Below are 12,950 nucleotides of genomic sequence, written 5' to 3'. Positions count from 1 at the left end.
CTCTTGCTTTCTCTCTCTCTCCACCCCCTTCTCCTAGTCTTTCTCTCTCTCTCTTTCCACCCCTCCTTCTGCTCTCTCTCTCTCTCTTTCCACCCCTCCTTCTGCTCTCTCTCTCTCTTTCCACCCCTCCTTCTGCTCTCTCTCTCTGTCTCTTTCCACCCCTCCTTCTGCTCTCTCTCTCTCTCTCTTTCCACCCCTCCTTCTGCTCTCTCTCTCTCTCTCTCCACCCCCTTCTCCTAGTCTTTCTCTCTCTCTCTCTTTCCACCCCTCCTTCTGCTCTCTCTCTCTCTCTTTCCACCCCTCCTTCTGCTCTCTCTCTCTCTCTTTCCACCCCTCCTTCTGCTCTCTCTCTCTGTCTCTTTCCACCCCTCCTTCTGCTCTCTCTCTCTGTCTCTTTCCACCCCTCCTTCTGCTCTCTCTCTCTCTCTTTCCACCCCTCCTTCTGCTCTCTCTCTCCACCCACCTCCTCTTGCTTTCTCTCTCTCTCCACCCCTCACACCCCCTTCCCCTAGTCCTTCTCTCTCTCTCTCTCTCTCTCTCTCTGACTACGTTTACATGCAGCCAATAACCCATTCATAACCGGAATATTATCAATAACCCAGTTCCGCACGGCCATGTAAACACCCGCAAAAACTCAAATATGCTCATATTCTGGTTTTTAAAAACCCGAATATGACCCCTGGGTTACTCCTTTTCTAACCCACTTTTGGAGGGAGGAGGAAACCAAGTACTTCATTAGTATCGTGAAAGACATGAATATAATGTCTTTTATTGACGGTAGAAAGTACCGAGATAGCAACATTTACAAGAAGGTGGCCGAAAAGTTACGCAAAGCAGGATTTGCACGAACGAAAGACCAAATCAAGCACCGGTAGAAGACGTGCGTCGCTGTTTAGATGGGGATATTCCAAATGATACCAATGACCATGTATACAGTAACTCTGTCTGCTTAAGCATGTTAACGGGTTATTCCTAATGATTCAGAAACTGGAATATTGACCTTAACCCGAATATTAACAGCATGTAAACGTAGCCTCTCTCTCTCTGTCTCTCCACTCCCTCCCTCTGGATAATTACTGAAAGATTTTGTTGTAGTTTTTTTTCCTTTAAGTCAGAGTGGAGTGAGACATCTCTCTCTGCTCTGAGCTGCTTTTACTCAGTGCTGTGGATCACAGAATGCTTCAAGTTTAAGTTTCAAGTTTATTTATTTTTTCAAGTTTCAAGGCACATATAATCTCATTCGCATACCCTTTTTTTTTTTTTTTTTTTTGCTATACAGATATAAAAACAAACATATACATTCATCACCATTTGTCACACCGGTGCATATAGTGTGGCTCCTCAACCCAAAAAGGAGTGGGAAGAAGTATAACTTATAAACCCCCACCCCTAAGTACAATTCACAAAGTATAAAACTCATGGTAGAGCAATGAACTACAACAATCACCCATCATCCATCACCACCATCAATTCTTTCTGCTTGCTTTCGTATTCGGATCTTCTTTTTGAGGTACATATTCAGTTCTCAATAGCAGTATACTCAACAACTCCATATTCAATTATTCAAACCCATTACAAGTGCTCATCAATATATACCCATATATGCACATTCACCTTGTCAAGGATTTTATATAGTTCATGCTCTTATCATTTATTTTCTTTATGTTTATATTATTATTTATTTTCTTATAGTTTATGCTTATTATTTTTCCTCTTTGTGAGAAGAGGAGGTTTTAGAAAGAAAGACTTGTTGTCTGCATTCTTCATGATTGAGCAAACTATTTTTCATTTTGCCTTATCCTGCTTTGACGAGCCACAAGGCTCATGTTGCAGGAATGGAAGGTTTCAGCCATTACCTTGCTTTGCTATCACCCTCTTGCAGACATGACTCATGTGTAACCTCTCCCGACTGTCCTTGTTTGTTTTTTCTCATGTTGATGAACTAAATAAAAGGCTGGGCCAGAGGAGGAGATTTTAGGAGAGCTTTGTAGCTGAGCACTTACAAGCTGCTTCATTGTTCTCCTCCTCTGCGCAGAGCAAAAAATATATATTTGTCTCTCTCTGACTGGTTTCTTTTCAGTGTTTGTGCCTCTCATTTCTTTAAAAACAGGGTGCAAACCCAACAGTTTTTTCTTGGCGCCCAACGTGGGGCGTCGACAGATCTTCTCGAGCGAACGGAGGGAGACACGCCGCAGACCGTGCACAGCCGATTTTACTAGAGGGATCGAAGGAAAGTCCTGAGGAGTGAATTCTCCGTCGGGCCGGTGACTATAGACATCCACCTCCGCTCGCCACAGTAGATTGACGACGCCTCCGAACCAAATGTGGGGCGCAACAAATTAACATAAGTAATTACTGCCTGCCTGTGAGGAAAATATGTTGAGGAGGGGTTCGAGTCCCCATCCAGAATAAAGTGCGGGGGAGGGAGTTAGAGTCTCCGGTCCTGCCGGCACAGGTGGCGGAGGGGTTAGAGTCCCCATCCGGAATAAAGTGCGGGGGAGGGAGTTAGAGTCTCCGGTCCTGCCGGCACAGGTGGCGGAGGGGTTCGAGTCCCCATCCGGCTGAGAAATACAGGAGGAGTAAGAATAAATTTCAGGAGAAGCAGTTAGAGAGACGCGAATTAACTGATTATTTCAAAAGTGAAACTAAGTGTGTTTGTGGTATGAATGAGAGAAAATTCTGTTTTTGTTGTTTTGTTGTAAGGATTTTGTTGTGTTATTTATGTCTTGATATAAAATGATTTATTTTTTATTTATTTATTTTTTATTTTTTAGATGAGGACTTGTCTGTAATTGCAATCATTGATGAAATCTGTAATTTATTTTGTATATGTGTGAGAGTTGGAGCGGTTGTGGGAGTGTGTGTGTGTGTGTGTGTGTGTGACAGTGTCAGACTGTATGTGTGGTATTGTTTGACTGAGTATTCCTTAGTAATAATAAAAGAATGAGACTGTGAGTGACTGAAGCACGGACAGCTTGATATCCCATTTTATCAGGGTATAAAAGTGGAGCCGTTGTCTGCAAAGTAGGTCATTTTAAGTCCATACGCACCACACTCACATATTCCCGACGAGTCTGCAAAGAGGGGGATTCCAAGGAAGGTCCGCCCCATGGGGTAGAAGCTTGACCTGAACTTTGCAGAGTGAAGGGGAATAGGTGACCAACATGGGAAACACATGCACAGAAAATAAGCCCCTATTTCAGGGCGACGAAAAATACATGCACAAACGCAATCCGGAAAATCTGAAGTACATAACAAAATGAAAAAAGAAATATGGCTTTTCAGGTAAATTGGTCATGCCAGATTGTAAAGGTTTGGTGTTAAAGCTTACAGCAGCAGCAGCAAATAAAAAGGGTAACAGGAAAGCAAGAAAAGAAGGAGAGAGAGAAAGTGTAAAAGTATGGTTCAGTGAAGCACAGATGAGAGTAGAGGCCATAAAGAGGAAAAAAGACGAGAAAGGAAAGTCAGAGGGGAAAGTAATGTTTGTAAAACCTGAAGATAATGAGACGGCCGTGAGAGGGACATTTACAGGACGGGCTGCAGACGGCACGGTCCTGCCATACGGGAATGAGGAAGATTCGGCAGCGGCGTTACAGGCTCAAATAACCGATCTAATGACCAGAGTTAAAAACAAGTTTAAACAGAAAGCGGACTATGGTAAAATAAATGCGTGTAAACAAAAGGCAGATGAGGATGTGGATGATTATAATCAGCGTTTAGGGACAGTTTTCCGTGCAAACAGCGGTATACCGCATAATGATGATCAAGCGGGAGCATATCAAAATCAGCTGAAACAAGCCCTCCTGAATGGTTTGAAGCCAGAAATTAGTGCATGGATTAGAAAGCACAATGTGACCACTGACTCAGATGATATTAATCATATCATCTGAGATACTGGACGTAACAACAAACACACCAATAAGTGACAACATTAATGAGTTACCAGAAAAACAGATAATCACAGTGGATATTCATGGAGCATGGTCATTACCACTCCTGACAGAAAGACCTGTGGTGACTCTAAAGGTAAATGGACAGGACATGGATTTTCTCTGTGACACAGGAGCATGTAGGACAGTGATAACAGACAGACCTCCCGGAACTAAATTTGCAAAAGAAGTTGTTTGGGTAAAATCTGCAAATGGACAGGTGAATTCAGAGAAAATATTGAAGTTTGTCAATTTTGAAGATCCTGAAATGAACCAAACTGCTTGTGTCTCTGTGGTTTATTCGCCCCATTGTCCAGTAAATTTACTGGGACGAGATTTGATGACTGCCTTATCTATAGGAGTCACGCCGACAGTAGTTGGTATGAGAGCTGTGAGGCAGCCTGCTACTGTATATACAAATTTGGCCCAGGCCTGGCAGTACTCTTTGCATCTGTCGGAGTTGAGACAAACTGAAAAATTATTGGAGGAAGGTCTGATGACCTGTGAAAACAGAGAACATGTAGTAATGATGTCACCAAAAGATCTACACATAACTATGTTATTCACTCCACAAAAGGATGAAAGGTATGGAGCAGGATTTCTGAAAATTCCATCAGAATTACAGACAGTAGCACACCTATACACAGACAGAAAAACCACCTCTGTGTGTAGTGTAGTGCTGACCCAAAGTGCAGACAAATGGTACAGAGGAAAACCTGAGGCTGTGCCTCATATTTCACTGATAAGGGCAGACACTCAGTCCTGGAAGGACCTTGGAGGAATTGTTAAAATAGCTGAGGAAGCGACTGATTGGCACGAAGCAGATGCAATGTCAGTGTGGGATTTCAGTCCATCCACAGGGTTGTGTCGGAAATACATGTTTGTAAGTGCTTGAACGACACCGGTGATACATGAAGTAGATCTGGATGATTGAAATTTAACAACATCTGTGTTGTTGACACAGGAAGATGAGACTTTATTGGCCAAACTGCCTCCTCATCTCTGGGTGAAAGCACCCACAGATGTAGGACTGTTGAAAAATATTCCGCCAGTCAAAATTAAGCCACGATCTGATTGGAGACCACGGATTAAACAATATCCATTAAAACCTGAAGCAGAAAAAGGAAATGATGACTTTCTTAGGTATCTGTAATTATTGCAGAGCCTGGATTCCATGTTATGCAGAGAAGGTGCAGAAATTGCAGGATTTAATACACTCTATACCAACGGCTATGACTGACAAAATACAGTGGAATAAAGAAGCTGAAGAACAGTTTACAGCTCTTAAACAAGAACTTGTGAGTTCCACAGTATTATCTCTGCCCAATTATGCCAAGCCATTCTCATGGTGGACACAAAACAGGGATTCATGTGTGCAGCTACAACAACATGGTAATAAAAATAAACCAGTCGGCTATTATTCCAAACGTTTGGATACATTATTGCCTGCTAGACAGATAGCATATACAGCAATGCTATTGTCTCAGCCATATATTACCATTGAAAGATGCAACACCTTGAATCCCGCCACGCTCCTACCTACTGAGACAGACGGTGAACAGCACGATTGTTTGGCAGACACACAGAAACAACAATTACCTCGACCAGACTTAACAGATGAACCATTTACAGATGGACTACATTACTTTGTGGATGGCTCATGTTTCAAAGATCAGAAAGGACAGACATTAACAGGCTATGCTGTTGTTCAATTACCAAATACTGTTATTGAAGCAAAACAGATCGATCATTTTAAATCAGCCCAAGCTGCAGAACTCATTGCATTAACCAGAGCTTGTATCTTGGCTAAAGGACAGAAACTGACAGTCTATACAGATAGTCAATATGCATTTTCAACAATTTGGTTCTTTGCAAAACAATGGCAACAAAGAGGTATGATAACCTCTACAGGGAAACCAGTGACACATGCAGGCTTACTCACAAATTTGCTAGAAGCAGTGACATTACCATCACACCTGGCATTATGTAAATGCACAGCCCACACCAGAGGTACAGATTTTGTCTCCAGAGGAAACTGTCTCGCAGACAAAATAGCGAAAGAAGCAGCAGCTGGTCGATATGGCACTTCTTCTATTTACACAGTTCAGACAGACAATGAACCATTAATAGATTCTGACCTTTTATTGGATTGGACCTATGGATTTAATTTATACTCAAAAAAATTTTTTTAAAGCCTGTGTTACCTGATTGAAACATAACCCACAGGGAAATATAAGACCCCGGAGAGGGCAATTCCCAAAACCACAGTATCCTTTTCAAATTGTTCATATGGACTTTATTGAACTAAATCGATGTGGACCTTATCAATACTGTCTAGTATTAATTGATGCCTTTTCAAAATGGGTAGAAATTGTTCCATCACAAAAAGCAGATGCTTTAACAGTAGCAAAAGCACTGTGTAAGACAATTATTCCATATTATGGAATACCAGAGACATTGTACAGTGATAATGGAACACATTTTGTAAATGAAGTTGTACAAAGAGTAGCAGAACACATGAAAATTAAGTTAAAACATCATTGTGCTTACCACCCACAAAGTGCAGGATTAGTGGAAAGAACAAAGGGCACAATAAAAATAAGACTAAGGAAATGTATGGAAGAGACAAAACAAACCTGGATTGAATGTTTGGACCTAGTAAAATTGTATATGAGAATAACACCAACACCATCAGGTTTAACACCATTTGAGATACTTTATGGACGACCATATCGTCTACCAATTTTGACATGGATACTAAAACAGCAGATGAGGAACAAACATTAGCAAATTTTATGAAAAAGACATTAACACAGAAAGAGATAACTTAAACACATTTACTGCCGAATAATTTTGATCTTCCACAGGACGGCCTTCCAGTAGTCCAGCCAGGAGACTGGGTGTTCATCAGAGTGATTAAGAGGAAGAACTGGTCCAGTCCTCGTTGGGAAGGTCCATACCAAGTGCTGTTAACACCACCAACTGCAGTAAAGATAGCGGAGAGATCAACGTGGATACATCACTGTAAGATACAGCGTGTGTTGGCTGCCTCCACAGTGTAAGGGGAAGTCTGGCTACAAAGGGAGTCTATTTAATTAGCAATAGATTGTCTCAATACCAGTGAAGCAGGGAGATCCTTGCACTATTAGGTGAGGTTGGTTAACAACACTGTATCCTAGCAATCAATCAATCAATCAATTTTATTTATATAGCGCCAAATCACAACAAACAGTTGCCCCAAGGCGCTTTATATTGTAAGGCAAGGCCATACAATAATTATGTAAAACCCCAACGGTCAAAACGACCCCCTGTGAGCAAGCACTTGGCTACAGTGGGAAGGAAACACTCCCTTTTAACAGGAAGAAACCTCCAGCAGAACCAGGCTCAGGGAGGGGCAGTCTTCTGCTGGGACTGGTTGGGGCTGAGGGAGAGAACCAGGAAAAAGACATGCTGTGGAGGGGAGCAGAGATCAATCACTAATGATTAAATGCAGAGTGGTGCATACAGAGCAAAAAGAGAAAGAAACAGTGCATCATGGGAACCCCCCAGCAGTCTACGTCTATAGCAGCATAACTAAGGGATGGTTCAGGGTCACCTGATCCAGCCCTAACTATAAGCTTTAGCAAAAAGGAAAGTTTTAAGCCTAATCTTAAAAGTAGAGAGGGTGTCTGTCTCCCTGATCTGAATTGGGAGCTGGTTCCACAGGAGAGGAGCCTGAAAGCTGAAGGCTCTGCCTCCCATTCTACTCTTACAAACCCTAGGAACTACAAGTAAGCCTGCAGTCTGAGAGCGAAGCGCTCTATTGGGGTGATATGGTACTACAAGGTCCCTAAGATAAGATGGGACCTGATTATTCAAAACCTTATAAGTAAGAAGAAGAATTTTAAATTCTATTCTAGAATTAACAGGAAGCCAATGAAGAGAGGCCAATATGGGTGAGATATGCTCTCTCCTTCTAGTCCCCGTCAGTACTCTAGCTGCAGCATTTTGAATTAACTGAAGGCTTTTTAGGGAACTTTTAGGACAACCTGATAATAATGAATTACAATAGTCCAGCCTAGAGGAAATAAATGCAAGAATTAGTTTTTCAGCATCACTCTGAGACAAGACCTTTCTGATTTTAGAGATATTGCGTAAATGCAAAAAAGCAGTCCTACATATTTGTTTAATATGCGCTTTGAATGACATATCCTGATCAAAAATGACTCCAAGATTTCTCACAGTATTACTAGAGGTCAGGGTAATGCCATCCAGAGTAAGGATCTGGTTAGACACCATGTTTCTAAGATTTGTGGGGCCAAGTACAATAACTTCAGTTTTATCTGAGTTTAAAAGCAGGAAATTAGAGGTCAGCAATCATGACTGAACTACAGCAGACCCCGGAGCGGCGTGCTCAGCGCCACCGCTGCCGGACTGTTGGTAGGGCAGCCGGTTGCGTTGTGATCTTAGTGTGTTTCGTGCTCCTCGGATTCCTGGCCTGGTGGTTGACCCAAGAATTGCAGCTCACTGTGGACCGAGCCAGAGAACAACGGAAGCAACGTCAGAAGAAGTTTATTCATAATGTGAATGAGACAGATGGACACCCTCATATATACCATACTAATATGTGGTACAGATATGTTCATTTATTGGCTATGGAATTACGTTACTAATTGTTATGTTTGTTCGCAAATGCCTATATCCTCAACACACCCAGCTCTGACGGCTAAACCGTACCCTGCTAGGGTGACAGAATGTCTTATCATACGGATGCATAATCAAACTGTATTTCGGGGGCAACAGTTCTCAGCAAATCTGACAAGACGTAATACCACTTGTCTCAGTGCAACCACTTATATGATAGGGATTTCAACAGAGGACGTACAAGCGTGCCCAAGTGCTGCTCCATTGACTAGACTGAAGGGAAACGCAAAAATATCATCACGTTAAATTGTCATCACAACGGCCATTCCCAATTTGCTTTTACGGGACAGGGAATAAAAATGTAGGTAAAATTAAGAAACGTCTGTGTACCCAAACGTATGTTTTATCAAATAATTTAAGCCTAACCAAAACATAATATGTGGATGGTACTTATCTTCATCACATTGGACGGGGATGTAATTATACAGGCTCCTGTCCATGGGGAACGGATGAATCATGTGCTTATGTTAGTAAGTTTTTGCTACCACCTGTAAATGGTACTCCGGTGTATGATGACATCTATTGGCTTTGTGGTTCCAGACTGTACATGAGTCTCCCACCAAATTGGGGTGGTGTGTGTGCACCTACCCAGGTGACTGACCATACATATGTGGTAGTGCCAAGGACCTCCACAGAGAAGAATGGCAGCACCAGACGGAGGAGATCGATATACCCAGATGTGTTACCACATGATCACGTGGGGCTCGGATGTACCAAAGGACCAAAAAATTGTGGTCTGTAGGAGATAAAATAGCACATTCATTGTTCCCCTGGATAGGAGTGGGAAAAAATTCATTAATGATTGAAACTTTGAATTATCGATTGGGTCTGTTCATAAATGTAACTGAGAAAATAGTAGCAGCTCAAAACACTGAAATAGATGCTTTACGTACCATGGTGATGCAAAATCGCATGGTTTTAGACTTGTTTACTGGTTCACAGGGAGGAGTTTGTGTTCTGCTGAACACAACATGCTGTACTTTCATCCCAGACTCCATTCATTCAGTGGATGTGCAGGACGCATTGGAAGAGCTGAATAAACTTCGTGATGCAATGCATAAAGACACCCTAGCCGTGAGCCGGTGGAATCCCTGGTCCTGGTTGACTTCAGGACCATGGTGGCAGTTACTATTGAAAATGGTGACACCAGTTATTATAGTCCTAATTCTGATTGGACTTTGCATGTGTTGTGTGATCCCTTGTATCAAAACAATGGTTGGCAAAATGGTGTCAAATACATTTGTACAGTGTAATCTGGCTTTCCAACAAACTATGCCAAAATATCAAGCATTGAAACAGTCAGACCTTAGTGGAGAAAACTATAATGACTGTGTTGAGAATTATGATGATATTGAAAAGCTCACAACTCCAGTTTAAGCTTGAACTGTTGACGTGATGAGTTAACACACTCTTAGCCTATGAAGCTTTAGCTGAAAATGTAATAAGACAAGTGGTTAAAGTGGACAAATTTTCTATTGAAGTGTGTTTTGGACATGACAAACTTATGTAAATAAACGATAAACAGGGAGGATTATGTTATTATTTATTTTCTTATAGTTTATGCTTATTATTTTTCCTCTTTGTGAGAAGAGGAGGTTTTAGAAAGAAAGACTTGTTGTCTGCATTCTTCATGATTGAGCAAACTATTTTTCATTTTGCCTTATCCTGCTTTGACGAGCCACAAGGCTCATGTTGCAGGAATGGAAGGTTCCAGCAGTCACCTTGTCCCAATATCTCCCTCTTGCAGACATGACTCATGTGTAACCTCTCCCGACTGTCCTTGTTTGTTTTTTCTCATGTTGAACTAAATAAAAGGCTGGGCCAGAGGAGGAGATTTTAGGAGAGCTTTGTAGCTGAGCACTTACAAGCTGTTTCATTGTTCTCCTCCTCTGCGCAGAGCAAAAAATATATATTTGTCTCTCTCTGACTGGTTTCTTTTCAGTGTTTGTGCCTCTCATTTCTTTAAAAACAGGGTGCACACCCAACATACCTATACGTGTACACCTATATACAAGTACATGAAAACCCATACACAATTACACACATACATCTATGCATGCATACATATTGTCCTTTTCATTTATACTTTTCTATATTCGAATGTACAGTTAGGTACTAACAACTGTATCAATGGCTTTCCATTATTTTCAATTCATTTAAAGTTTAACACATTTTTACCTTCTAAGCAATTACAAATAGTCTTACACCCTGATCATTATGATCATTATTATGATCCTATCATAATGCCGTACACCAGATACTACTGTTCAATGTCTATACAATAGTCTACACTTCTTACTAACTATGTAAACATTTTTTACTCCGTTTGTGTACTGTGATAACATAATTTCTTTATATTTCTTTTTGAACTTATAAATGTTTCCACACAGTTTAATGTGGTTGTCCAAATGATTCCATAACTTGACTCCACATACCGACACACACCAACTTTTCAGAGTAGTTCTTACATAGTGTACTATAAAGTTACCACATCCCCTCAATCCATACTGTCCTCCTTTCTTACAGAACAGTTTTTGAATATTACATGGCAATTCATTTTTATTGGCTTTAAACATTAGTAATGCAGTATGAAATTTTACCAAATCAGTCATTTTTTATAATTTTGACCTGATAAACAATTCATTTGTGTGGTCTAGATATCCTACTTTGTGCAAAATTCTAACTGCACGTTTTTGCAATATAACGAGGGGATGAAGTGAACTCTTATAGTTGTTACCCCATACTTCTATACAGTAAGTTAAATATGGCGAAATCAATGTACAATATAACACACGAAGGGTGTTATATTGTACATCATGCTCTAACAAATATTTAACTTTATTAATAACTGCAAGACTTTTTGAAACTTTACTCTGTATATATCTAATGTGCTTTTTCCCGCTTATTTTTTCGTCTATTATTACACCAAGAAAGTTATATTGTGATACTTTTTCAATTTGAACACCATTTATCTTTATCTCAGAATTTACTTTGTAATTTCCGAAAAACATAGTTTATTTTTATCTAGATTTAAAGATAATTTTTTTGTGTCCATCCAACTTTTTAGTTTATTCAATTCCTCATTAATAATACGGTTAAGTTCACTATAATTTTCATTTGCATAAAATATGTTTGTGTCGTCCGCAAATAAAATCATTCTCATCATTTTGGAGATGTTAAATATGTCATTTATATATAAATTAAATAATTTGCTCCCAAAATTGAACCTTGGGGTACTCCGCATAAAATTTCCAAGTTATTTGATGTAAACATACCCATTTTCACAAACCGCTTTCTCTCCGTTAAGTAACTCTGTATCCATTGCAATGCAACTCCCCTAATACTATACATTTCTAATTTTTTAATCAAAATTGAATGATTAAGAGTATCAAAAGCTTTCTTTAAGTCTAAAAAAATGCCAACTGCATATTTCTTTCTCTCCATAGCATTAGTTATCTCCTCTATCGCTTCAATTACTGCCATTGAAGTGGACCGCTTACTCCTAAAACCATATTGACATTCATTAAGAATTTCATACTTTCCAATAAATGACTCTAATCTATTGTCATATAGCTTTTCCAAAATTTTAGAGAACTGTGGGAGTAAAGAGACTGGTCTATAGTTTGTAAAAATGTGTTTATCTCCACTTTTAAATAGAGGAACAACTTTAGCCATTTTCATTTTGCTTGGAAATTTTCCCGTTATAAAAGATAAATTACAAATATAAACAAGTGGTTTAACAATACTTTATTACTTTTTTAACCAGTCTCATGTTAATATCTTGAAAATCAGTTGAAGATTTACTTTTAAATTTCTTAACAATAGTAATAATTTCAAGTTCATCTACAGGAGAGAGAAAAAAATGAATTTCTATTTCTCTCAATAAGTACTGGAGCATCAGGACCTTTATTAATATTAACAAAAAAATCATTAAAATGATTTACAGTTTCACTCATATCACAGTTATCTTTATCCTTCTCAATAAAATAATCTGGATATATCGTTGTTTTTCTCCTTCCATGCTGCATAAGATCTTTTAATATTCCCCAAACGTTTTTGGTATTACATTTATTCATTTCCAGTTGTTTTCTATAATATAATTTTTTACTAGTTCTTAATAGCTCTGTTAGTTTATTCTTATATAGTTTATATTTGCTTTCAGCTTCCTTAGTTTTCAATTTAATAAATATTTAGTAAAGATTATTTTTCTTTCTACATGCATTCTGTAGACTTTTGGTCATCCAAGGACGTTCCACAAATCTTTTTTTACAACTATACTTCTTAATTGGACAGTGTGTGTCATATAATTCCATAAATATCGCCATAAACTTACTATAG

This window comes from Thalassophryne amazonica, unplaced genomic scaffold (genome assembly GCF_902500255.1).
Source record: "Thalassophryne amazonica unplaced genomic scaffold, fThaAma1.1, whole genome shotgun sequence".
Classification (NCBI taxonomy): domain Eukaryota; kingdom Metazoa; phylum Chordata; class Actinopteri; order Batrachoidiformes; family Batrachoididae; genus Thalassophryne; species Thalassophryne amazonica.
Note: the sequence above shows the minus strand (reverse complement) of the source record.